The sequence below is a fragment of the Rousettus aegyptiacus genome, unplaced genomic scaffold, assembly GCF_014176215.1.
Source record: "Rousettus aegyptiacus isolate mRouAeg1 unplaced genomic scaffold, mRouAeg1.p scaffold_m13_p_9, whole genome shotgun sequence".
Taxonomy (NCBI): domain Eukaryota; kingdom Metazoa; phylum Chordata; class Mammalia; order Chiroptera; family Pteropodidae; genus Rousettus; species Rousettus aegyptiacus.
In genome coordinates, this window is record NW_023416312.1 from 66,182,095 (window position 1) to 66,208,077 (window position 25,983).

Consider the following 25,983-nt stretch of genomic DNA (forward strand, 5'->3'; position numbering starts at 1 on the left):
AGTTGCTGTATGACAACTACTCCTTGAGCTTGGACCAAGGGTCCAACTTACTTCTGATATAAATATTGAATAAGTCCAAGTCACGGAGCTCAAGAAGTTCAAGTGCGAGAGGTGGTCCTTTTAAAGACAAAGCCTTCTCTGTGACTAAACACTCTCTTACTTTGCCCTCTCTTCCTGGATAATGAGGTAGAACCTCTGAGTTGGCCCCTCAATGTCCCAGCTCAATGGATGTCAGAACTTTATGGAAAGCATATTATAAATCTTCACTTTGTCTCATCATAAACCAGTGTGAGAATAGACATCTGTGTTACAAGTGGAATTTTCTGATTTTAGCGACTTGACACTTTGACCCCTTTGTTACAAACCCAGTTTTAATTTTCTTAACAGACCCCTTTGTTACAAACCCAGTTTTAATTTTCTTAACATAGTCCAGGCACAGCACATAAACCTCAGCACCCTGGGGAGGCTTATATGGCCAGTACCATTAGGGGCTAAGCTTTTTTAAAACTTTACTTGAATTGACTACAAGTGTTCCAACAAGCAACCAGGTGACTTCCTTTTCTGAGCAGCTCAGGGGCAAGGGTGATGGAAACTAAACTGTTGCAGCACACACAGTAATTGGTGAACTTGGGGAAGGTATATTAGTGACCAGATGAGTGGAAAACAAGGCACTGCCTGTCAGTGCTTTTTCTAGTTTTCAGAGTCCTTTGTGCCCAGAAAATTTCAAGTGAAAACTAGATATTCAATAAATACTCAATGAGTACTTGTCAGTCCTTATATTACTTGATTTCTTTGTCTTCAACCTTTCATACAGTTGACCTCTTCCTCATAGAAATATCTTCTTCTCTTGGTTTCTGTGACCCTTCTTCTGGTCCTCATGATATCTCTATATTTCCTCCTTGATCTCTTTTGCTGTATCCTCCATCTGTGTCTTGTTGTTAAATGTTATTATTCACCACGGCTCTATCCTAGCATCTATTCTTATTTTACACACTATCCCTGGGCAATTTCACCTATTTCTGTTACCTTAGCATACATTGCTATATTCTGCCTAGAATGTTCTTTTCTCCATGTGGAAATTTCCTATTTGTCCTTCAAAGACCACATTAATCACCTTTGTGAAGCCTTTCATAGCATCCCTTAGAATAAATCTCCTATTCATACGTTTTCCCATAGCATATCTATATTTATCCTCAAACACTTACCACATTATAAAACATTGATTTTTCATGTTTCTCTTTCTATTATACTTTAAGAACTTTAAACTTCTTGGTGGCATGGACAATGCTTTATTACTCTTTGTTCCCATAGCATCTAATAATGTGCCTGACACAAATTAGGACCTCAATTCATTTGTAAAATGAATAAATTTGAGTCTACAGGGAGAGATGGCATAGATAATAGAGGCTTGGTTCATCCCTTTAGCAACCAAATCATAGGTGTGACAGAAACACAGAGCAAACAACAAAGTCACCTGGGATATAAATGTATAGAAGCATTACAACTAAGGAGAGGAATAAGAAATCACTCTGCAATGGTAGAAGGTAGGATGGGGCAAATATCCATGGCTTACCAGTCACCAGTGGCTGAGTGGGACAGAGGCTGCAGCAGCTGCAGCCAGTGGCTGCAAACACCTCTTAAAGAGGCTGTGTTGTAATGGACCTGTTTGCTCTGAGCACCAGAATGGGTTGGCTGCTTAGGGGGTACCAGGGACTTACAGAGGGACACTGAGTTGTTGGAGCAAGGGTCAGAGGTGAGGCTCTCTGTGGGAAAGAAGTGTGGGCAGTATTTATTGTTCTTCTGCTGAAATCTTCCCACACTCAGTTTGTGGACACAGTCCTGCCATAGCTGAGATGTCATCCAACTGGATGAGAGAGATCACTCTGCACAGAAGATTCCATGAAACTCTGTCTCCCCCAACTCATGGCCCCATCCAAGTCACATCCAGTTGTGTCCTTGATGAGTTGGTGCTCCTTGCTGAGCCAACTCCAAGACTCACACTGGAGGCAGCTGACCTCAGTTTCTGGAGTGTCCTCTTGAGGCAACTGTAATCACAGCATCTGGTGATCGCTTTCTGAATCTTAACAGGTGACCTCAGAGGGGCACAGGCTGGGGCTAAACTTGGCCTGCAGCTGAACCCCTCTCAGGACTGTGCCACTGGACACCTACTATACAAAGCCACGTTAATAAGACTGGGAGACTTAGGAGTATTGCTAAGTACATAGAAACAGACACAGAAAAGCAGCCAAAATTAAAAGACAAAGAAGCAGAAACCATATGAGAGAATGGAATAGAGATCTAGAAATAATGGAGTCAAGCAATCTAACAGATGCAGAGTTGAAAACACTGTTTATAAATAGGCTCAATGAACTTAAAGTTAATGTAGATGAATTCAGTGAGAAGTTTAACAAAGAGATAAAAACCATAAAAATGGAAATTATAAAAGGAAACCAGTCAGAAATGAAGAACACATTATCTGAAGGGAAGAGTCTATTAGAGGGAATCAACAGAGTAGAGGAAGAAGAGGATCGAACCAGTGGTGTAGAGGATGGGGAAGCCAAGGACACCCCATCAGAATGGCAAGAAAAAGAAAGCCAAAACTATAATAATTTAAGGAACTTATGATATACAATTAAATGTAAAAATATCTGTGTCATAGGGGTACCTGAAAGAAAACAAGAAGTTGAAAACCTATTTGAAGAAATAATGATGGGAAACTTTCCTCACCTGGAGAAAGAAATAGACAAAATTCCAGGAAGCTCAGAGAATCCCAAGAATGAGGAACCCAAAGAGGTCCACACCAAGACACATTGTTATTAAGATGCCAAAGGTTAAATACAAAGAGAGAATCTTAAAAGCAGCAAGAGAAAAGCAGTTAGTTACCTACAAGGGAGCATCCATAAGACTGGCAGCTGATTTCTCAAAAGAAACTATGCAGGTCAGAATGGCTTGGCATAAGATATTAAAAGGGATGAAAATCCAGGCTATACAACCGAGAATACTTTATCAAGCCAAGCTGTTATTTAGAATCGAAAAACTGATAAAGAGCTTCCCAGAAAAAAAATGAAAATAAAATATTTATCAACACCAAGCAATTATTATGGGAAATATTGGAAGGACTTCTTTAAGAAGAAAAAACATGTATCAAAAACAGGAATAAAGAATTATAATAACTACATTCCTATCAACAAGTACCTCAAAAGGAAAAAAAATTAAGTACTCCAACCAAAAGATATAGTGGCTGAATAGATAAGAAAACAAGACCCCTACATATGCTGCCCACAAGAGACTCACTGCAGATTAAAAGACACACAGACTAAAAGGAAAGGGTTCGAAAAAGATAGTGCCTTGATAGACCTTGAGGGTATTGTGCTGAATGAAATGGGTCAGATAAAGACAAATATCACATGATTTCACTTACATTTGGAACCTGAACAACAGAACAAACAACAACAACAACAACAACAACAGTGAAAATAAACCCATAGATAGAATATTTTGAAGGCTACTAGATGAGAGGGGAATTGCGGGTGACAGCAAAAAAGGGCAAAGGAGATAAGAAATACAAATGGATAGTTACAACATGGAGATGGAGATAAAAAGTTACATAAGGAAAATAGTTAACAATGTTGTAATAAATATGTAATAGGGAAGAGGGGCACTAGTTTTAGTGGGGTGTTCACTCTGTGCATTATATAGATCTCTAATCACTATGCCGTACCACTGAAACCAATATATTATTGTATGCTAACTGTAATTGAAAAAAATCTCATTGAATTGTGTCTACTATGTTTCAATAAAGCTGGAAAAAATGAATAAATTCATTACATAATATTTTACTGATCTTCGTAGTAACATAGGTTAACAAAATCCAGTAAGTTTCAGGTATACAATTCAACAGTAAGGCATATATATATGTTGCATTGTGTTCATCTCCCATAGTTAGATTTCTTTCTGTCACTACATGTATTTTAATTAATTATTTAATTCATTAAGTTGAAGAAATTATTTAGAGTTTTTTTCCCTGTCTACCTCCCTTCTCCCCATACCCTCTGGTAACCACTAGTCCATTGTCCATGTCCATGAGTCTCTGTTTGCCTGTCCTGTTTGTTTGTTGTTTTTAGGTTTATATCCCACTTATAAGTGATATGTGATTTCCATATAAGTGATATAAGTAATTCGTTCAGCATGATTATCTCGGATTCCATCTATGTTGGCACAAATTGCAGTATTTCGTTCTTCTTATGGCTGAGTAATATTCCATTGTATATATGTACCACCACTTCTGTATTATAGCACACTTCAGTTGCTTCCATGTCCTGGACACCATGAATAATCCTGCTATGAACATTAGTGTGCAAATATATTTGAAGATATGAGTTTTCAAGTTTTGGGGTAAATACCTAGATAAGGGATTGCTGGATCATATGGTAGACAAATATTTAGTTTTTTGAGGAGCCTTCATACTGTTTCCATAGTGGCTATACTGATTTGCAGTCCCACCAGAAGTGTATGAGGATTCCTTTTTCTCCACATCCTCTCCAACATTTGTCATTACTTATCCTGTCGATAACAGTTATTCTAACAAGTGTGAGATGGTATCTCATTGTGGTTTTGATTTGCATTTCTCTAATAGCTAGAGATGTTGAGCATCTTTTCATATGTTTGTTGGCAATTTGTATATTTTCTTGGAAGAAGTTTCTGTTCAGGTCCTCTGCCCATTTTTTAATTGGATTGTTTGTTGTTGTTGTTTTGTTGTTGTTGTTATAAGCTCTTATTGGAAGTGTTGTTTGCAAATGTATTTTCCTTTTCAGTTGGTTGTCTCTTTACCTTGTTGACAATTTCTTTTGCTGAGCAGAAATTTTTTAGTTTGATGTAGTCCCATTCATTTATTTTTGCTATTACTCACCTTGCCTTTGAGGTCAAATTCATAAAATCCTCTTTAATTCCAAGATCCTTGAGTTAGTTCCTATGCTTTCTTCTATGTATTTTATTGTTTCTGGTCTTATATTCAGATCCTTAATCCAGTTTTCGTTAATTTTGGTGTGTGGTGATAGACAAAAGTCTATTTTCATTCATTTACAGGTGGCTTCCCAGTTTTCCCACTACCATTTATTGGAGAGAATATCCTTTCTCCATTGTATGTGTTTGACTCTTTAGTCAAAAATTATTTGCCAACATAAACATGGATTTACTTCTGAGCACTTGATTCTGTTCCATTCATCTGTGTGTCTGTTTTTATGTCAGTACCTTCCATTTTGATTATTGCTGCTTTGTAGTATAATTTGACTTCAGGCAGAATGATGACTATAGTCTCATTCTTTTTTTCTCAGGATGGCTTTGGCAATTCGGAGTCTTTTGTGCTCCATACAATTCTGGTGATTATTTGTTCTATTTCTTTAAAAAATGCCGATTGAATTTTGATGGGGATTGCATTAAATTTGTATAATCCTTTAGGGAATATGGTCCTTTTAGCTATGGTGATTCCTCCAATCCAAGAACGTGGTATATCTTTCCAATTCTTTGTATCTTCTTTAATTTATTTCAATAAGGTCTTATAGCTTTCATCATATAGGTCCTTCATATGTTTCATTACATTTATTTCAAGGTATTTTATTCTTTATGTAGTAATTTTTAAAATAATTATTTTTTTCACTTATTTTTCTGACAATTCATTATTAAAATATAAAAATACTATAGACTTTTCAACATTATTTTTGCATCCAGAAACTTTACTGTATTTGCTTATTGTTTCTAGTAGTGTTCTTGTAGAGGTTTTTGGGTTTTCATGTCATACACAAATAGTGACAGTTTGACTTCTTCGTTTCCTGTTTTGATGCTTTATATATCTTTCTCTTGTCTGATTGCACTTGCTAGGACCTCCAATGTTATATTGGATAACAGTGGTGACAGTAAAGAGCCTTGCCTTGTTCCTGATCTTAGAGGAAAGGTTTTTAGTTTTTCACCATTAAGTATAATGTTGGCTGAGGGTTTGTCACATATGGCCTTTGTTGTATAGAGATTATTTCTCACTGATACCCATTTTATTAAGTGTTTTAATCATAAATCAATACTGTATCTTGTCAAAGAATTTTCTGTATATATTAATATTATCATATGTTAGATTTTAATTTGTTTATGTGGTGTATCATATTAATTGATTTGCATATGTTGCACAATCCCTGTAAGCCTGAGATGAAGCCCACTAGATCATATGTATAATCCTTTTAATATGTCCCTGTATTCAGTTTGCTAGAATCTTATTTAGGACTTTACATCTGTGTTCATAAGATATATTGGTCTGTAGTTTTCTATTTTGTGTTATTTTTACCAGGTTTGGCATCAGATTAATATTGGAGTCATAACATGAGTTGGGAATTATTGTCTCCTCTTTGATTTTTCAGAAGAGTTTGAGGAGAATAGGTATTAATTCTTCTTTGAATGTTTGGGAGAATTCACTGGTGAAGCCATCTGGTCCTGGACTTTTACTTTTTGGTAGGTTTTTGATGATCGTTTCAATTTCCATACTGCTGATCAGTGTATTTAGATTTTCCAGCTCCTCTTGATTCAGTCAAGGAAAGTTGGATATTTCTATGTACTTGTCCATTTCTTCTAAGTTATTAAATTTGATGTAATATACTTTTTCATAGTATTCTTGTATGATCTTTGTATTTCTACAGTGTCTATTGTAATTTCCCTTCTTTCATCCCTGATTTTGTTTATTTGCATCATTTCTCTTTTTCCTTTAGTGAGTCTAGCCAGAGGTTTGTCAATTTTGTTCGTCTTCTCAAAGAACAGCTCTTAGATGCATTTATTTTTTCTATCATATTTTTGTTTTCAATTTTATTTATTTATGCTCTAATTTTGATTATTTCTTTTTATCTGATGACTTTAGGCTTCATTTGTTCTTCCTTTTCTAGATTTTTTTAAAGATGAAGTGTTAGTTTTTTATTTGGGCTCGTTCTTGTTTTTGGAGCTAAGCCTGTAATGATATGAACTTTCCTCTTATTATCGCTTTTACATTGTCCCAAAAGTTTTGATGTTATACTATCCTTATCATTAATTTCTATGTATCTCTTGATCTCTCTTTTTATTTCTTCTCTCATCTAGCCATTCTTCAGTAGCATGTTGTTAAATCTCCAAGTGTTTGGGATTTCCTGCTTTCTTTTTACTGTTGATCTCCAGATTCAAAGCAATAAGATCAGGGGTTATGGTTGGTAGATTTTGACCCTCTTATATTTGTTGAGGCTATCTCCGTTTCTCAGTATATGGCCACTCTTTGACATTGTTCCACGTGGACTAGAGAAAAATGTATAACCAGTTCTTTGAGGATGAAATACTCTGTACATGCCAATTATGTCCGATTGGTCTAATTTGTCATTTAAGGATGTTATTTCTTTATTGATTTTCTCTTTGAATCATCTGTCCATATCTGACAGTAGGGTATTTAGGTCCTCTATTACAATAACATTTTGGTCTGTTTCTCCCTTTAGTTTGGATAGTAATTGCTTTACATATTTTAAGGCTCCCTGATTGGGAGCATAGATATTAATAAGTGGTATGTATTCTTGGTGCACAATTCCTTTTATCATTGTGAAGTGCCCCTCAGTATTTTTCTTTACTTTTTTATTTTGAAGTCTATTTCATCTGATATTAGTTTTGTTACTCCTGCTTTTCTCTGAATGCCATTTACTTGAAATATCATTTTCTGCTCTCTCACTTTGAGTCTATATTATTCTTTGTAACTGAGATGTGTTACCTGGAGAGACAGACTATGGTTGGGTTTTGTTCTTTGATCCAATCTGCAACTCTATGCCTTTTTATTGGTGAATTCAGTCCATTTACATTTAAGGTGTTTATTGAAATGTCAGGTCTTCTCGTAGCCATTTTATCTTTTGCTTTTTGGTAGCTCAGTGTTTCATTTCTTTCCTGTCCTTGTGTGCCTGTTTTTTTTTTTTAATTTTGTTTGAGTTTTATGGTTTTCCCCTGTGGTTATTCTTGTTTTATGTTATATACTTCAGTTCTGAATATTTGGTGTGTGGTTTTCATTATGAATATGTAAGGATAGTTACATATATACAGTTGTTCATTTTCTTCTGCACATACCTTATCTCCATTCCCCTTTGTGAATTTGAATCTTTGAATCCTCCCCTTTTCAGTCATTTCTTTCTCAATTTGTCCCTATGTATGCTGAATGTTTATTGCTATCTTGCTATATCAAATCTATCAAATCTATTCTTATTGTTTAAGCTTATAATGCCCTGTTGTTAGTAAGGGTTGCACTCCTCTGCTTCTATTTGCATGATAGTCACATTACTCCTAATTATGTATTTTTTTGTCATTTTGTTTTAGGTGAGCTGTCCCCTTTCATTATTTTCTGTAGTGCAGGCGTCTAAGTGAAGAAATCTCTCAATTTTTGTATGTCCGGAAAGGTCTTTATTTCTCCTTAATATCTAAAGGAGAGTTTAGCTGGATACATTATTCTAGGCTGATAGTTCCTTTCTCTTAATAGTTTAATATTTGATTTCACTCCTTTCTGGCTTGTAAGGTTTCTGCTGAGAAGTCCGAGGACAATCTAATGACTTTTCCTTTATAGATTACCATCTTCTTTTCCCTGGCTGCCCTGATAATTCTTTATTTGTCATTAATTTTTTGATAATTTTAATACAATGTATCTTGGTGAAGGCCTTTTTGAGTTGAGATAATTGGGTGTTCTTTTGACTTCTTGAATTCCAAGCTCCAGCTCATTCCTTTGAGTTGGAAAATTTTCATCAACTATTTGTGTTGAAGTGCTTTCTAATCCCTGCTCCTTTTCCTCCCCTTTGAGAATTCTCATTTTTCTTATGCTTCCTCTTCTAATGGTATCAGCTAGTTCTTGTATTTCTATGTCATTATTTTTCAGTCTTCAGTTTCTCTCTTCTTCCTTCTGATTTATTTTTAGAGATCTGTCTTTGATGTCACTGATGCTTTCCTCCATTTGGTTGACTCTATTTCCCAAGCTTGCTATATTTGGTCCTTTTTGATCATTTCAATCTCCTTGCTAAAGAACTCATTTTGCTCATCTAGTTGTGTTTCCCATCCCTGAAATTGTTGATATGATTTATTTTGGATCTCATTGAGGTTTTTAAGAAGTATCATCCTGATTTCTCTGTCATTTATGTTGCGTATTTCTCTCTGTAAGCTATTTTCTGGAGATTTTTCTCTTTCTTTCTGAGCTGCCTTATCACTTTGGTCGTTCATGGTGTTTAATCGACTATTTCTCTACCTTGGTATTAATGGAAGTGTATTCTGCTCCCCCCCACCCCTGAGAATGGAGATTTATTATATAAAGGTCTCTTTTTGACCTGTTGCTATGATGGCATTTTTCTTTTGGCTTCCAGTAGGTATTGCGTAAGCTTCTTGGATCCTTGCATTATATAAAGTCTTAATACTGCCTCTTTCTTTCTTTTCTTTTTCTTTGTTATATGAGGCAACCCTTGGTTGACCTCACAGATGGTAAGGACCTTGTCAGCTATAATTCCTTATTTTTTATTTTTTATGCCTACAGCACCTGGTCTTCCTAGGTGGTCTCCACCCAAGTACTAACCAGGCCTGCTTCTGTTTAGCTTGTGAGATCGGATGGGATCAATCTTGTTCAGGGTGGCATGGCTGTATATGCTTTTTTTTCTTATAAATATTCTATCATATTTGCTACCCTTAGGCTCAGTCCCTGTCATTGTTAGTGACAATTTTGGTAGCGTTTGCTCAAATTCCCTTGTGGCTTCTCAGTTTTCAGTCTTGGAGGATATGTGAGAAATGCCATCTGGGTTGGGGGATCCGGTGTGTGGCTCAGCCTTGCATTTTGCAACCGTGGCTGGTAATATTCTACTGTTGCTTCTCTTTCATCCCCTCTTCACTGCTGTCTCCACTTCTCTGCTTTCTGTCCTGATCCCTGGGCACTACTGCTGTGTGGTGCTCTTAGCACTCCCAGGCATGTTTGTTCATGAAACCCACTGCATCTTCTCCCAAATCCCTTCTCCAGAATGGAGCTCTGCCTTCAAGTTGCAGCTTCTTTATTTCCCCCAATCTACTTCCCGACTCCCAGTGTTCTGATCTTTAGTAGGTCTTGTGCACAGATTCCCTGCTCAGAGATGCCGATGTGCAGGTTGGGTTATTTTGTTGAGTTTTAGGTTTTCAGCTTATTGTTGTTTCAAGGGGAAAAACCTTGGGATGTCTCTCACTCTGCCATGCTTCTCATGTCACTCCCAGGCATTTTCAAAATATGCTGTTTTATAAGAACTCAAAATGCTGATAGTGGATCAGTTGTATGATTACTACATTTCAAGTGGTTACTGTTAGGTCTTAAGTGAAGCAAATCAATATGGTACTTGTTCATGAAAATATATCATCCAAGGTTATAGGAAGACTGAGCAATGAAAGGCAATGATGAATTGATCAAACATGTGAAGAGATAAGAAAAAAAGAACTCTCTTTTAATACTTCTGAACTCCTTCAGGTAATATAATCAGATTCCTAACACAATCACAATTCCTTCTTGTTTTCAGAGATAGGGGATGTATATTTGGGATATAAATGTAACTGAGATTTCTCCAATTAGACTTCTCTGTAACACTAATTCTCTTTGAGGTACCTGAATAGCTCTAAAACAACTTTAATCTACCTAGAAGAAATACATCCACATCTAAACGGAGTGTAGAAATGATCTGGGCCTTTTTCTCACATCCAAGGCACTTTACTTGCCCACATTGACAAGCCTCTTAGAGTGTCTCCCTCCCTGGATCTCAAGAAATCTAAAGTCTTTTTAAAATAGATTTTATTTTTTTAACAGTTTTATGTTCACAGAAAAATTGATTATCAAGTACAGAGAGTTTCTAGATACCCCTTACTCCAGATACACACTGCCTCACCCACTATCAACATTTTTCACCACAGTGGTTTATTTGTTACAATTGATGATCCTACATTGGTACATCATTATCATCTAAAGTCCATAGTTTTCATTAGGTTCATTCTGTGTTGTACATTCTATGGATTTGGACAAATGTATAATGTTATGAACTCATCATTATAGCATTATACAGAATGATTTCACTGCCCTAAGAATACTACTTATTCAAAGCCTCCCTCTCTTCAACCACTGGTAACCACTGATCCTTTCATTGTTTCCATAGTTTTGCCTTTTTCAGGATGTAATATAGTTGGAATTATATAGTATGTAGCCTTTTCTGATTGACTTCTTTAACTTAATAATAAGCATTAAAGGTTAATTCATGTTTTTTCATGGCTTGATAGGTCAGTTCTTTTTAGTTCTAATCAGGTTCAGTTGTCTGGATATAGCACAGTTTGTTTATCCACTCACCTACTGAAGGACATCTTGGTTGCTTCCAGGTTTTGACAATTATGAACAAAGCTGCTATAAGCATCTGTGTGCAGATTTTCGTGTGAACATGGGCTTTCAACTCACTTGAGTGAATACCAAGGAGAGCAATTTATGGATCATATAGTAAGAATGTGTTTAGTTTTGTAAGAAACTGCCAAACTGTCTTCTAAAGTGGCTGTAACACTTTGCATTCCTACCGGCAATGAATGAGAGTTCCTGTTCATCCACATTGTTACCAGAATTTAGTGTTATTCATATTTTGGGTTTGGGCTATTTTAATAGGTATGTAGTGGTATCTCACTGTTGTTTTGATGTGCAATTCTATATTATCATACGATGTTGAACATCTTTTCAACTGCTTATCATCTCTATATCTTTTTTGTTGAGATGTCTGTCTAGATCTTTTGTTTTAACAGTTCTTTATATGCTTTGGATAACATACCTTTATCAGATATGTCTTTTGAAAATATTTTCTCTAGGTCTATGGCTTGTTTAAACATTCTCTTGAGACTAATATTTTTTAGAGGCAGGAAGAAATAGAAAGCTTCAGAAAACTACATAGCATAACATAATACTTATGTTTGTATCATACAAAATTTATATCTTTATATTTTACACAAAATATTACTTTACAAGTAAATGTTCTCCTTTTTCTCCTCCCCTTGCTATCCTATTCTTTCCTAAAGGTAACTACTATCATAACTATGGTGTACAAACTTATAGTCTGATTTTATACATTTGTTACAATGTAATTATGAAATTATATTCACAAATAATATTTAATCTTGCTTTCTAGGTTTGAAATTTTTGTGTAGGTCAATTTTCCAAATATGGCAGAATGGGAAACTTAAGGGCTCTGTTCCCTCCAAAATAAAAATAGTAAAAAATTAATAAACTAACACAAAATGTCTAAATCAATTTTATAGAATTCTAGAATCTAGTCAAAAAACTTACAACAACAAGGGGAGAGCTTAACAACAACAACAACAAAGCTGCTGCATGTTAACATTTTAAATTGTCTGCTTATTATTCCTTGTTCTAGAATTGGCAACAGTTGTGAAGACGGCAGTCCATACTCTTGGTTCAGGTTGCCAGTTTCACAGAGAGCAATACAGACTTTACTCTCAAAAAATTATGGTTGCTTGTTTGTTTATTGTCAGTATTTGGATGTTTCTTCAAAGACCAGTACAAGGACTTATTTTTGTTTTGCTGACTTGAAACATTCCAAGGACTGGGTCAGCTTCTTGGGCGACATTTTCTGAAAACATTTACAGGAAAAAGTATTGAATTCAGTAGCCTGGGGCAAAGGACAGTCAACTAGACTAGCATTGGACATATCAAAAGATTGGGAAAGGTGATATACAGGAATAAAAAAGGTCTTTAAATATTCCCATGTAATATGAAGAATCAAGAGGACCATGTGCAAGCTCAGGGATGAATGCCTACTCATAAAAGGCCCAAGAAGACCTTAAGCTTTTACATCTATCTGACGTTCATACTCCAGGCAAGGAGGAAGTGAAAGCTAAGACAGAGTTGTAAACAGTCCAGTTGTAAGCATTAAAAGAGTGCCACAAGACAGAATCAATGTGCAAAAACTGCTAGAATAGCTTTTCTATGTCTTTTCCTTTTATTCACTCCAGGTATTCAAGGAAATTCTGTCAAAACACTAGCTGACCACTCAGCTAACAGAGCACACAACAAAGAGTATAGCCTTCACAAAAATAGCAGAGACACTCAACAAACAGCAACAAACAATCAAAACAACATACGACAAGCAGTAACAACAAACCCTAGGCAGGGGAGGGGAGATGATTTCTAGAGTAGCCATATTATAATGTGCACATTTTCTGGGTTTCAACAAAAACTTATGAGGCATGCAAAGAAGCAAGAATGTATTCCCTTTCGCAGGAAATAAATTAATACAAACTTCCACAGGAGCCCAAGAAATGCATTTAGTATACAAAGATTTTAAATCAACTGCCTTAAGTATGCTCAAAAAGTTAAAGAAAATAATTTTAAAGAGCACTAGGAAACCTGGAGAACAATGTATCATCAAATAGACAATAGCAATAAAGAGATAGAAATTATTTAAAATCACCAAACAGAAATTTTGGAGATAAAAGCGCAATAAAAAAAAACATGAAAATTTTATTAGAGAGATTTAACAACAGATTTGAGGAGGCAGAAGAAAGAATCAGACAAATTCGAGATAGGCCAATTGAGAATACCCACTTTGAGCAAAAGAATGAACAATAAATAGAAACTAAGAGACTTATGAAACATCATAAATACCAATGTATGCATAAAAGGCGGCCTAGAAGAAGAGGAGAGGAGAAGGAGGGAAAGAAGAAAGAGAGAGACGAAAAATAACAACATAAATAGAGGTTGAGATGTGAATGAACAGAGTTTTTATATATTTTTGAAACCAGGCTGGTATTGATTTGAACTTGATTGTTATAAAGTTAAGGTATTAATTGAAGTGCTTAGAATAACCACGAAGGAAAAATGCTTAAAAACTACAGAAAAAAATAAGAAGGAAATAAAAAATGTAAACTAGAAAAATTCAGTTAGTCACAAAAATAGGCAGTAAAGTATAAATTGAAGAATAAAAAATACATAAGACATATAGAAAACAAATAGCAAAATGGCAGAAAAAGTCACTTCATGTGACTTTTGAATATGAACAAATTAAATGTTCCAATTAAAAGACAGTGATTGGTAGAGTGTATTATAAGAACTTGGCCCACTATACACTGTCTGAAAGATTGAATGTACATCCCAAGATACAAGTCAGTTGAAAGTGAAAAAAATGGGAAAGATATATTTTCAAATAGTAACCAAAAACATATTGGAAAGGTTATACTAATATCAAACAAAACAATTTGAAGACAAAAAGTGTTACAAGAGACAAGGTCATTATTTATTGAAAAGAGAGTCAATTTCTAAAGAAAACATTATACACACACACACACACTCATGTCTGTGTGTGTGTGTATTCAACAGAGCCCCCAATATATATGAAGCAAAACTGACAACATTGAAAAAAGAGACAGTTCCACAATTAAAACTGAGGGCTTTATTATCCTACTTAAGTAAAGGATAGAACTAGACAGAAGATCAATATAGCAATAGAAGATTTGAAAAACACTATAAACCAACTAGACCTAACAGATGTATCTATAAAACATTCTATCCAACAACAGCAAAATACGTATTTTTCTCAAGTGCACATGGAATATTCTCCAGGATAGACCATATATTAGGCCACAAAACAAGTCTAAATAAATCCAAATAGAATGAAATTATACAAAGTAAATATTCTGAATATAATAGAATGAAAGTATAAATCAAAAACAGAAGAAAAACTGGAAAAATTTACAAATATGTGAAAATTTAACAACACACTTTTAAGTGATTCATGCATTGAAGAAGAAATTACAAAAGAAATTAGAAAATACTTAAAGATGAATGCTAACAAAAACAAAATATACCCAAACTAGTATGATGTAGTGAAAGCAATGCTTATAGGGAAATTTGTAGATGCAAATGCATATATGAAAAAAATAAAAACTAAAAAGATCTCAAATCAATAACCTAACTTGACATCTTAAAGAACTAGGAGCAGAGTTTGGAGAAACATGGCAGAGTGAGAGATGCCCACAGATCTCTCCCCTTGAAATAGCAGTAAGCCAAATATCAAAAACTCAATAAAAAACACACAAACTCCTTACCAGAATGTCTCAGCGTGGGATTTGCACATAAGAGCTAAGGGCATCCAGCAGTGGACCGGGAGAAATAAAGAAGAAATAAAGAAATAAATGTTGCCTCTGGAGAAACCTGAAGGAGGAGGGGGAAGGGAGAAGGTGCAGCGACTTCCTTGAACAGCCCTTCCTGGAAGCACTGTGAGATCCACATGGTTGGCAGCAGGGCCAGATCATGAGGACAGAAAGCAGAGAAGCAGGACAGCAAAGAAACAATGGTTGATTTTTACAAGCCATGTTTGAAAAAACAAGACTGCAATGTAATCTCCAACACCCAACCAAGAGGACCCCTTCTTCCGTATCCTCCAGAACAAACATTGTGGAGCCCCAGAAAAATATGAGCAAATGCTACGGAAATTTTCACTAACACCGACAGGGACTGAGACTGAGAGTAGTGAGCATGATTAAACATGTATAAGAAAAAAAAATGCATTACTAAGGTTTTATATAAAGCAGGGATCCAAAAGCCTGAGATAGTACCTACTGAAAACCAAAAGAAAAATACCTTCTTTGCAACAGGCTAAAGAGAGACCTTTTTACAATAAATCTTCTTTCTGGAAAAACAACAGAAAACACTTCCTTTAAAGCTGAGGCAGAGAAATACTCCATTAAACACCATGAACAACCAGGGAGATAAGGCATCTCAGAAAGAAAAGGAAAAATCACCAGAAAATAATCTTACAGACATAGAAAAAATGCAACTTAAATGACAGAGAAATTAGGAAGACACTTCTGGAAAAATTCAGTGAGATCTAAAATGAGTCATATCAACAATATCAAGAATTGAAAAAAACAACTAGATGAGCACAATGACTTCTTTAGAAAGGATATAGAAACCCTCAAAAAACTGAATAGATATTCTGGTGACAAAAAAACACTGGAAGAGATAGAAATGAAATAGCAAGCTTGAGAAATAGAATCGACCGAATAGAGGAAAAAAAACAGTGACATCACAGACATAATTCTAGAAAAAAATCAGAAGGAAGAAGAGAGTAACTGAAGAATGAAAAATAATGAAAGAGAAATACAAGAACTAGCTTGATAGTCCATCAGAAGAGGAAGCATAAGAATAATGAGAATTCTTGAAGGGAAGGAAAAGGAGCAGGGATTAGACAGCATTTTCAGACAAATACTTGATGAGAATTTCCCAAATATAAGGAATGCGCTTCAGATTAGATTTCACAACATCAACAGAACGCCCAATTATCTCACCCAAAAAGAATTTCACCGAGACACATTGTATTAAATTATCAAAAAAATTAATGACAAATAAAGAATTTTCAGGGAAGCCAGGTAACTTATAAAGGAAAACCCATTAGATTAGAGTATAATCAAATATTCAAACATTTAAGTCAAAGGAACTATCAGCCTAGAATAATGTATCCAGGAAAGCTCTCCTTTAGACATGAAGGAAAAATAAATACCTTTCCAGATATACAAAAATTGAGTGATTTCTCCACTTGGAGGTATGCACTACAGGAAATAATGAAAGGGGTCAGCTCACCTAAAAGAAAATGACAAAAAAAATACCTAATTAGGAGTAAGGTGACTATCAGGCAAATAGAAGCAGAAGAGTGCAACCCTTACTAAGAACAGGGCATTATAAGCTTAAAGAATAAGGAGAGAATTTCTAGAGTAATAAACATTCAGCATACATAGTGATAAATTGAGACAACAATGACTAAAAAGGGGAGGATTCTAAGATCAAAATTTGCAAAGGAAAATGAAGATGAGGCATGTGATGAAGAAAAGGGACACTTGTATATATGTAACCATCCCTTATATAGTCACAATGCAACCACACAGCAAAGATTCAGAACTGAAGAATATAACATAAAACAAGAAGAACAAGAGGCAAAACTCACAAAACCTAATCGAAATAAAGGAAAGAGAAACACAATGACAAGCAAGCAATGGAAACACTAAGCTAACAGAAAGCAAAAGATGAAATGGCTATAAGAAGACCTCACATTTCAATAATCACCTTAAATGTAAATGGACTGATCTCACCAATCAAAAGGCACAGAGTTGCAGAATGGATCAAGATACAAAACCCAACCATATGGTTCCTCCAGGAGACATATCTCAGTTCCAAAGACAAATATACACTGAAAGTGGAAAATGATATTTCAAGAAAATGGCATTTGGAGAAAAGTGGGAGTAGTGGAACTAATATCAGATGAAATAGACTTCAAAATAAAAAAGTTAATGAAAGATACCGAGGGACACTTCATAATGATAAAGGAAATTATGCACTTAATAGACTTAAAACTTATTAATATCTATGCTCCCCAAAAAATACCCCAAACTATGTAAAGCAATTACTATCAGAACTAAAGGGAGAAACAGATCACAAAATTATTGTAGTAGGGGAACTAAATATCTCAGTTTCAGATATGATCAGATCATCCAATAAAGAAATAACATCCTTAAATGACATGTTAGACCAACTGGCCATAATTGGCATTTACAGAGCTTTCTATCTGAAAACAGCTGCTTATACATTCTTCTCTAGTGTACATGGAACATTTTCAAGAATCGATCACATACTGGAACACAGAGATAGCCTCAACAAATATAAGAGGGTTGAAATCACACCAACCATATTCTCTCATCATAATGCTTTGAAACTAGAGATCAACTGCAGAAATAAATCAGGAAGAACCACAAATACATGGAGATTAAACAACATATTACTGAAGAATAATGGCAAGGGAAGAAATAAAATGTAAGATCAAGAGATACATAGAAACGAATAATAATAATAGTACGACAATCAAAACTTTTGGGACATGGCAAAAACGGTCAATAGAGGAAAGTTCATATCATTATATGCCTATCTCCAAAAATAAGAATGAGCCCAAATAAACAACCTAAAGCTTCATTTTTAAAAACTAGAAAAATAAGAACATATGAAGCCTAAAGTCAGCAGATGTAAAAAAATAATCAAAATTACAGCAGAAATAAATGAAATTGGAAGCAAACAAACAAACATAAAAAGATAGAAAAAATAAATGCAACAAAGAGCAGGTTCTTTGAGAAGGTTAATAAAATTGATAAATCCCTGACTGGACTCAATAAAGAAAATAGAGAAAGGACACAAATAAACAAAATCAGGGATAAAAGAGGGGAAATTATGACACATACCACAGCAATACAAAGGATCATACAAGAATACTATGAAAATTATATAACACCAAATTTAATAACCTAGAAGAAATGGACCAGTACTTAGAGAGATACAAACTTCCTAGACTGAATCAAGAAGAACTGGAAAATCTAAATAGACCTATCGGCAGTATGGAAATTGAAATAATCATCAAAAGCCTACCAAAAAGTAAAAGTTCAGGAACAGATGGCTTCAGTAGTGAATTCTACCAAACATTCAAAGAAGATTTAATACCTATTCTTAAAATCGTCCAAAAAAATCAAAAAAGAGGCAATACTTTCCAACTCATATAATGAGGCTAATATTACTCTGACACCAAAATCTGGCAAAGATAACACACAAAAAGAAAACCGGAGACCAATATCTCTCAAGAACACAGATGCAAAAATCCTAAATAAGATACTAGCAAACAATACAGCAACATATTAAAACTATTATACACTACGATCAAATGGGCTTCATTCCAGGGGCACAGGGATGGTACGACATACACAAATCGATTAATGTAATACACCACGTAAACAAATTTTAAAAAAAGAATCATATGATCATGTCAGTAGATGCACAAAATGCCTTCAACAAGAAACAGCATCTATTTATGATCGAAACACTTAACAAAATAGGTATAGAAGGAAAGTACCTCAACATAATAAAGGTCACGTATGACAAGCCCTCAGCCAACATTATACTTAATGGTGAAAACCTACAAACCTTTCCTAAGATCAAGAAAAAGGCAAGGCTGTCCACCATTGCCACTCTTATTCAATATAACATTGGAGGCCCTAGCAAGTGCAATCTGACCAGAGAAAGATATAAAAGGCATCCAAATAGGAAATGAAGAAATCAAACTGTCACTATTTGTGGATGACCTGATTCTCTATATAGAAAACCCTAAAGACTCCACAAGAACACTACTAGAAACAATAAGCAAGTACAGTAAATTTTTTGGATGTAAAATCAACGTTCAAAAATCCATATTGTTCCTATACTGTAATAATGAAGTGTCACATAAAGAAGTGGAAAAAATAATTTCTTTTGCAATTGCAACAAAAAGAATAAAATACTTAGGAATAAATTAAACAAAATATGTGAGGGACCTATATAATGAAAATTACAAGACCTTATTAAAATAAATTGAAGAGGATACAAAGAAATGGAAAGATATTCTATGTTCTTGGATTGGAAGAATCAACATAGTTAAAATGACCATGTTACCTAAAGCATTACACAGATTTAATGCAATCCCCATCAAAATCCCATCAGCATTTTGACAAGAAATAGAACAACAACAACAAAAAAAACATTAGATTTGCATGGAAGCACAAAAGACCCCGAATTGCCAAAGCCATCCTGAGAAGAAATAATGAGGCTGGAGGCATCACTCTGTCCAACTTCAAATTGTGCTACAAAGTGACAGTAATCATAACGGTTTAATATTGGCAGCAAAACAGACACATGGACCAGTGGAACAGAATTGAGAGTCCAGAAGTAAACCCATATTTACATGGACAAATAATTTTTGACAAAAAAGCCAAAATCATATAGTGGAGAAAGGAATACCTCTTCAACAAATGGTGCTGTGAAAACTGGAAAGCCACCTGCAAAAGAATGAAAATAGACTGTTGTCTATCACCAAAAATCCAAATTAACTCAAAGTAGATTAAAGACCTAAATATAAGACCAGAAACAATAAAATTCATGGAAGAAAACACAGGAACTAAACTGATGTACTTTGGTCTTAAAGAGGGTTTTATGAATTTGACCTCAAATGCAAGGGATATAAAAGCAAAAATAAATGAATGGTACTACATTAAACTAAAAAGATTCTGCTCAGCAAAAGAAATCATCAAGAAGGTAAAGAGGCAATCATCTGAATGGGAAAATATATTTGCAAACGATATGCCTTGGGTAAAGGCCTAATATCTAAAATATAGAAAGAACCAATACAACTGAACAACAACAACAACAACAATAACAACAACAACAAATGATCCAGTCACAAAATGGGTAGAAGACCCATTTTTCCTAGAGGACATAGAAATGGCCAATAAATATTTGAAAAGATGTTCTACATCACTAGTTATTAGGAAAATGCAAATCGAAACCACAATAAGATACCATCTCAAACCTGTTAGAATATCTGTTATTAACAGGACAATTAATAATAAATGCTGGAGAGGATGTGTATAAAAAGGAGCCATCATACACTGCTGGTGAGACTGCAAATTGGTGCAGGCTCTATGGAAAACAGTACAGAGGTTCCTCAAAAAACTAAGAATTGATCTATCATATGATTCAGCCATCCCTCTACTTGGTATTTAACCCATGACTTGAAAACCCATATCTGAAGAGATATTTGCACACCAATGATCATAGCAGCATTATTCACAGTGGCCAGGACATAGAAGCAACCAAAGTGTCCTATAGCAGACTATTGGCTAAAGAAGTTGTGGTACATATGTACAATGGAATATTACTCAGCCATAAGAAGAGACAAAATACTGCCATTTGTGACAACATGGATGGACCTCGAGATAATCATACTAACTGAAATAAGCCAGATAGGAAAAGTTGAAAATCACATGATATAACTTATATGTAGTATATAGATCTAAAAACAATAAATGAACAGGACAAACAAACAGAGACTCATGGGCATGGACTATAGATTTGGAAACCCACTAGGTTTCCAGATGGTATGGGCCATGGTAAGGGATAGGTAGACTGGGTAAAGGGGGTCAAATATGTGGTGACAGAAAGAAATCTAACCATGGGAGGTGAATACAGAGTGTAATCATATATATGCCTTACTGTTAAAGTGTACAGCTGAAACTTATTGTATTTCATTAAGAAATGTCAAAATAAAAAATTAAACAATTAATTAAAAGTAAAAGAACTAGGAAAAGAGCAAGTTATTCCCAAATCTGGCAGAAGGAAGGAAATTCTAAAGATTAGAAGAGAGATTAACAAAATAAAGAATATGAAAACAATATGGAGAATAAAAAAACACAGATTTTGGTTATTTGAAAAGATCAACAAAATGGATAAACCCTTTGCTGAAATGACCAAGAAAAAGGAGAAAACTCAAATTACCAGTATTAGAAATGAAAATGGGGACATTACTACAGACCTTACAAAAATAAAGATGACTATAAGAGAATACCATGAACAAATGTACATCAGCAAATGAAAAAGATTAGATGAAATGGACAAATCCTAGGAACACAAAAACTACAAAAACTCACTCAAGTAGAAATAGAAAATCTGAACAGACATATAAAAAGTAGATGAATTGAATCAATAATCAAAAACTTCCCTTAAAAAGAAAAGCATAGAATACGATGGCTTCATTGCTGAATTCTATCAAATTTTTAAAGTCCAGGGTCTGGTGGGAAGAAGGAATGGGAAGTCTAGACAATCAGCAAAAGAACAAATTAAGTTCTGATTTATAGCATGTACAGATTTATGTGGTTTAAATACTCTATAACAATGGCCAATTTCAAACTGCCAACGTGACATCAACAGGAAAAGATGCACAATACCACATTATATCGCATTTCCTCCATTTACATGCAATACAAATAAAAAATCTCAAGAACATAAATAATAGTAAAATGCAGTACATTAATTAAAGAGTGGCAGGTTTTGAATGTTTATTAACTTTGCTTTTAAGATTATCTATTTATTGAAATCATATAATTTAATTTTTAATAATGGTTGTTTTAAACAACCAATAAAAAATTTCCTGAAAATATAACAATTTGCTCTTATTGGCTGATATGAGATAGCTCTAGCACACCACTGGTAAACCCAAAGAATGTAGAAGGAAAGAACTAATAAAGATAAAAGCATAAATTAAATATAATATAAAATAGACAAACTATAGAGATGATTAACAAAACTAAAAGCTGGTTCTTTGAAAATGTTGGCATAATAGTCAAATATATGGCAAAACCAATTTAGAGAAAAGAAAGGAAACTAACAATATTAGAAATTTAAAATGAGGCAAACATCTATATGTTTATGTCAATGACTATGTCAATGATTAGAATAGATAATTTTCTAGAAATATATACTTTAACAAAATTGACTCGAGAGGAAAAAGTATGAATATACCTAAACCATGAAAGAAATTGGATTTTTAATTTGAAAATGTCACTCCACTTTTCCGCGCTACCCAGAGAAGGGCCCACACGACACTCTTCTTGGTTCCCACATAACTTAAAGGAAAACTTTCACAATGTCTGGAGCCCTTAATTTCCTGCAAATTAAGGAGGAGGATATCTTCAGTTACTTGCAGGAGGAACCTACAACCTGACTTCCAAATGGAACAGTACAACTACAAAAGGAAAAGTGAAGCATCTACATCATAAATTTGAAGAGAACCTGGGAGAAGCTTCTGCTGGCAGCTTGTGCCATTGTTGCCATTGAAAACCCAACTGATGTCAGTGTCATATCATTCAGGAATACTGGCCAGTGAGCTGTGCTGAAGTTTGCTGATGCCACAGGAGCCACTCCTATTGCTGGCTACTTCACTCCTGGGACCTTCGCTAACCAGATCCAGGCAGTCTTTTGGGGAGCCAAGACTTCTGGTGGTTACCAATCCCAGGGCCAACCACCAGCCTCTCACAGAGGTACCTTATGTTAACCTGCCTACAATCACTCTGTGTAACACAGGCTCTCCTCTGTGCTATGTGGACATTGCCATCCCTTGCATCAAAAAGGGAGCTCACTCAGTGGGTCTGATGTGGTGGATGCTGGCCCAGGAAGTTCTCTTCATGCCTGACACCATCTCCCGTGAACACCTGTGGGAGGTCATGCCTGGTTGCTACTTATACAGAGATCTTGAAGAGATTGAAAAGGAGGAGAAGGCCACTGTTGAAAAGTCTGTGATCAAGGAAGAATTGCAGGAAGAATGTACTGCTCCAGCTTCTGAGTTCATTGCTGCTCAGCCTGAAGTCGTAGACTGGTCTGAAGGCATTCAAGTGCCTTCTGTATCTATTCAGCAGTTTCCTACTAAAGACTGGTGTGCTTAGCCTGCCACTGAAGACTGGTCTGCAGCCTGTACTGTTCAGGCCACTGAATGGGTAGGAACAACCACTAAGTGGTCTTAAGCTGTTCTTCCACAAACTCTTAAATAAAATGGAAATAAGGTTGATGGAAAATAAACAGTTTCTTAAAAAACAACAACAAAAAAGAAAATATCATCCCCAAAAGGATCTACCCAATTATCAAAGCAATGATAATTCCATATATTTCAAACTGTTTTATGAAATAATAAAAAAGAAAAGTACCTATTTTATTTTATTAGCTAGTATAACTTTGATACTAAAATTGAACAAAAACAAAGTAAAGAAAGTGTAGGTTGGTATCACTTATAAAGAGAGATCAAAAATCATAATTTAAAGAACACCTTATAAATCAAATTCATCAGTGTAAACACACAACAATCGCCATGACTAAGTTAATCTAGGAATACAAGGATGATTCAACATTAGGAAATCCATCCAGTCACTGCAGATAGCAATTGCCATTTTGGTCAAGTATCTTTAATAGAGCAGATTAATGTGGCCTCAGGTATAAGGTATGTAGCCATTGAATTAGAAAATATGTTATATTCTTTCTTATTCAGAAAAGTATATCAGAAACAGATTGCATTATGCGGAATGACAAAAATATACACTTACAATTTTGCTTCAGGTTTGTGTTAATTTTTCTGCTTTCTGTCCTTATACAGTTTGAAAATATCTGGACTATTTGCACATTTTAGGATATCACATAGAATCATTACTTTGTTGACATCATGCTGATTGGGCAGGATTGGCAAAGAGGTGACTAATGCACTCAAGGTCTTGTCAAGACACATATGTGCTACATGGCATGAAAGATAAATACTACATAGATTCAGACTTGCCAATTTATTACAATTTTTATAGCGGGGTCCAGTGGTAAGGAACATGCCAGGATATCCATTCCACAGCAACAAACAAACAAACACACACACAAACAAAAACAAACAAAAAAGACAAAAAAAACAAAAAACATGCAGAATCTTGCATTCCCTACCACAAAAAGAGCATAACACTTCATATGTCTCTGAGTTCTAGTGCCAACACTTTCCACAGAGGCCCATATACAGGATGGACAACTTTTAGTGGAGGTAGGAGAAAAATAGGGCTCCCAGCAGGTCAAGGCTGTGATGCAAGCAGCTCTACTGTGTGAGGAATTTTATTAGAAAGACCTTCTGGTATTGGAGGTGCCAGTGGTTGGAAAAAATGTAGCGTGAAGTTTATGGTAAATTCCAATGGTAAAACTGCAATGCAAGGCTCTGAGGTTTTGGAGCAAGACCATGCCAACTGTAGTAATTAAACTTTTTGAGAAACATCTCTTAGCATTTTGCTGGACCCTCATAGAGATGGAATGCTTAGCTATAGGACCTCAAGTGACAATGTATCCAGAACTTCTTATGAACTGAGTTATGTCATACTCACCAAGTCATAAAGTTAGTCAAGCCCAGAAGTTGTCCATCATAAGATAGAAATTGTACTCCAGAATTGAGACAAAACAGGGCTAGAGGACCAAGTAAACTGCGTGAACGTGTATATCAGCCTCCCATGTCACCCACCAGTGTTGTAACCAGCACTCTTTCTTCAGCTTGACTGTCTGGCAGGCTGGATATAGACACCTAAATAATGAATAGATGACAGGAGACTAGTCTTCAGATGATGAGCACACAAGAGTATACAGATGTCATAGTATAAAGTCATACGTCTGAAATTTATATAGTGTTACTAACTTGTTACCTCCAATAAATTTAATTTTAAAAAGAAAAGAAAAACGAAAATAAATATGTCACAATATATGCAATATCTCTATGCAGAATCTTAGGAAACTTTATTGAAGGACATAAAAATGATCTAAATAAATTAAATGATACACAATGATGGTTTTCTTAAGACTTACCCATAAGTATAAATCAATGACAAACAAAATCCTAATAGCATTTTTTCGTACAACTTGACAAATTAATAATAAATTTTGTATAGGAAAATAAATGCAAATTGGTACAGCCACTGTGGAAAACAATCTAGTTTCTCAAAAATTAAAAATGTATCTACCTTTTGACCCAGCAATTGCACTTCTGGATATTTACCCAAAGAAAACCAAAACAATAATTTGTAAAGATCTATGCACCCCAATATTCATGGCAGCACAATTTACAATAGCCAAGATATGGAAGCAACCTAAATGCCCATCAACAGATGATTGGATAAAGAAGTTATGGTTCATGTATACAATGGAATATTACTCAGCCATTAAAAAAATGAAATCTTACCATTTGAAATGACATGGATGGACATAGAGGTTATTATGCTGAGTGAAATAAGTCAGAGATGAATACCATATGATGTCACTTATATGAGGAATCTAAGGAATGAAACGAACTAACCAAAAACAGACTCACAAATATAGAGAACAATTTGGTGAAGGATAGAGAGGAGGGTGGTTGGAGGGCTGGGAGAATGGAGTGAAGAGTTAAAGAAGTACAAATTAGTTGTTGATAGATGGTCACATGGATGGGGAACATGGCATAAGGAATGCAGTTAGCATTAATGTAATGGTGAGGTGGAGAGCCAGAGGAGAGAAAAAGCAATTAGGGGGGGATCATTTTA

At 34.9% G+C, this 25,983-nt stretch overlaps 1 pseudogene; it reads left to right on the top strand.

The window, feature by feature from the left end:
• The first annotated feature begins 22,550 nt into the window (after positions 1–22,550).
• Positions 22,551–23,424, top strand: LOC107511321 (annotated as a pseudogene).
• The last annotated feature ends 2,559 nt before the right edge of the window (positions 23,425–25,983 follow it).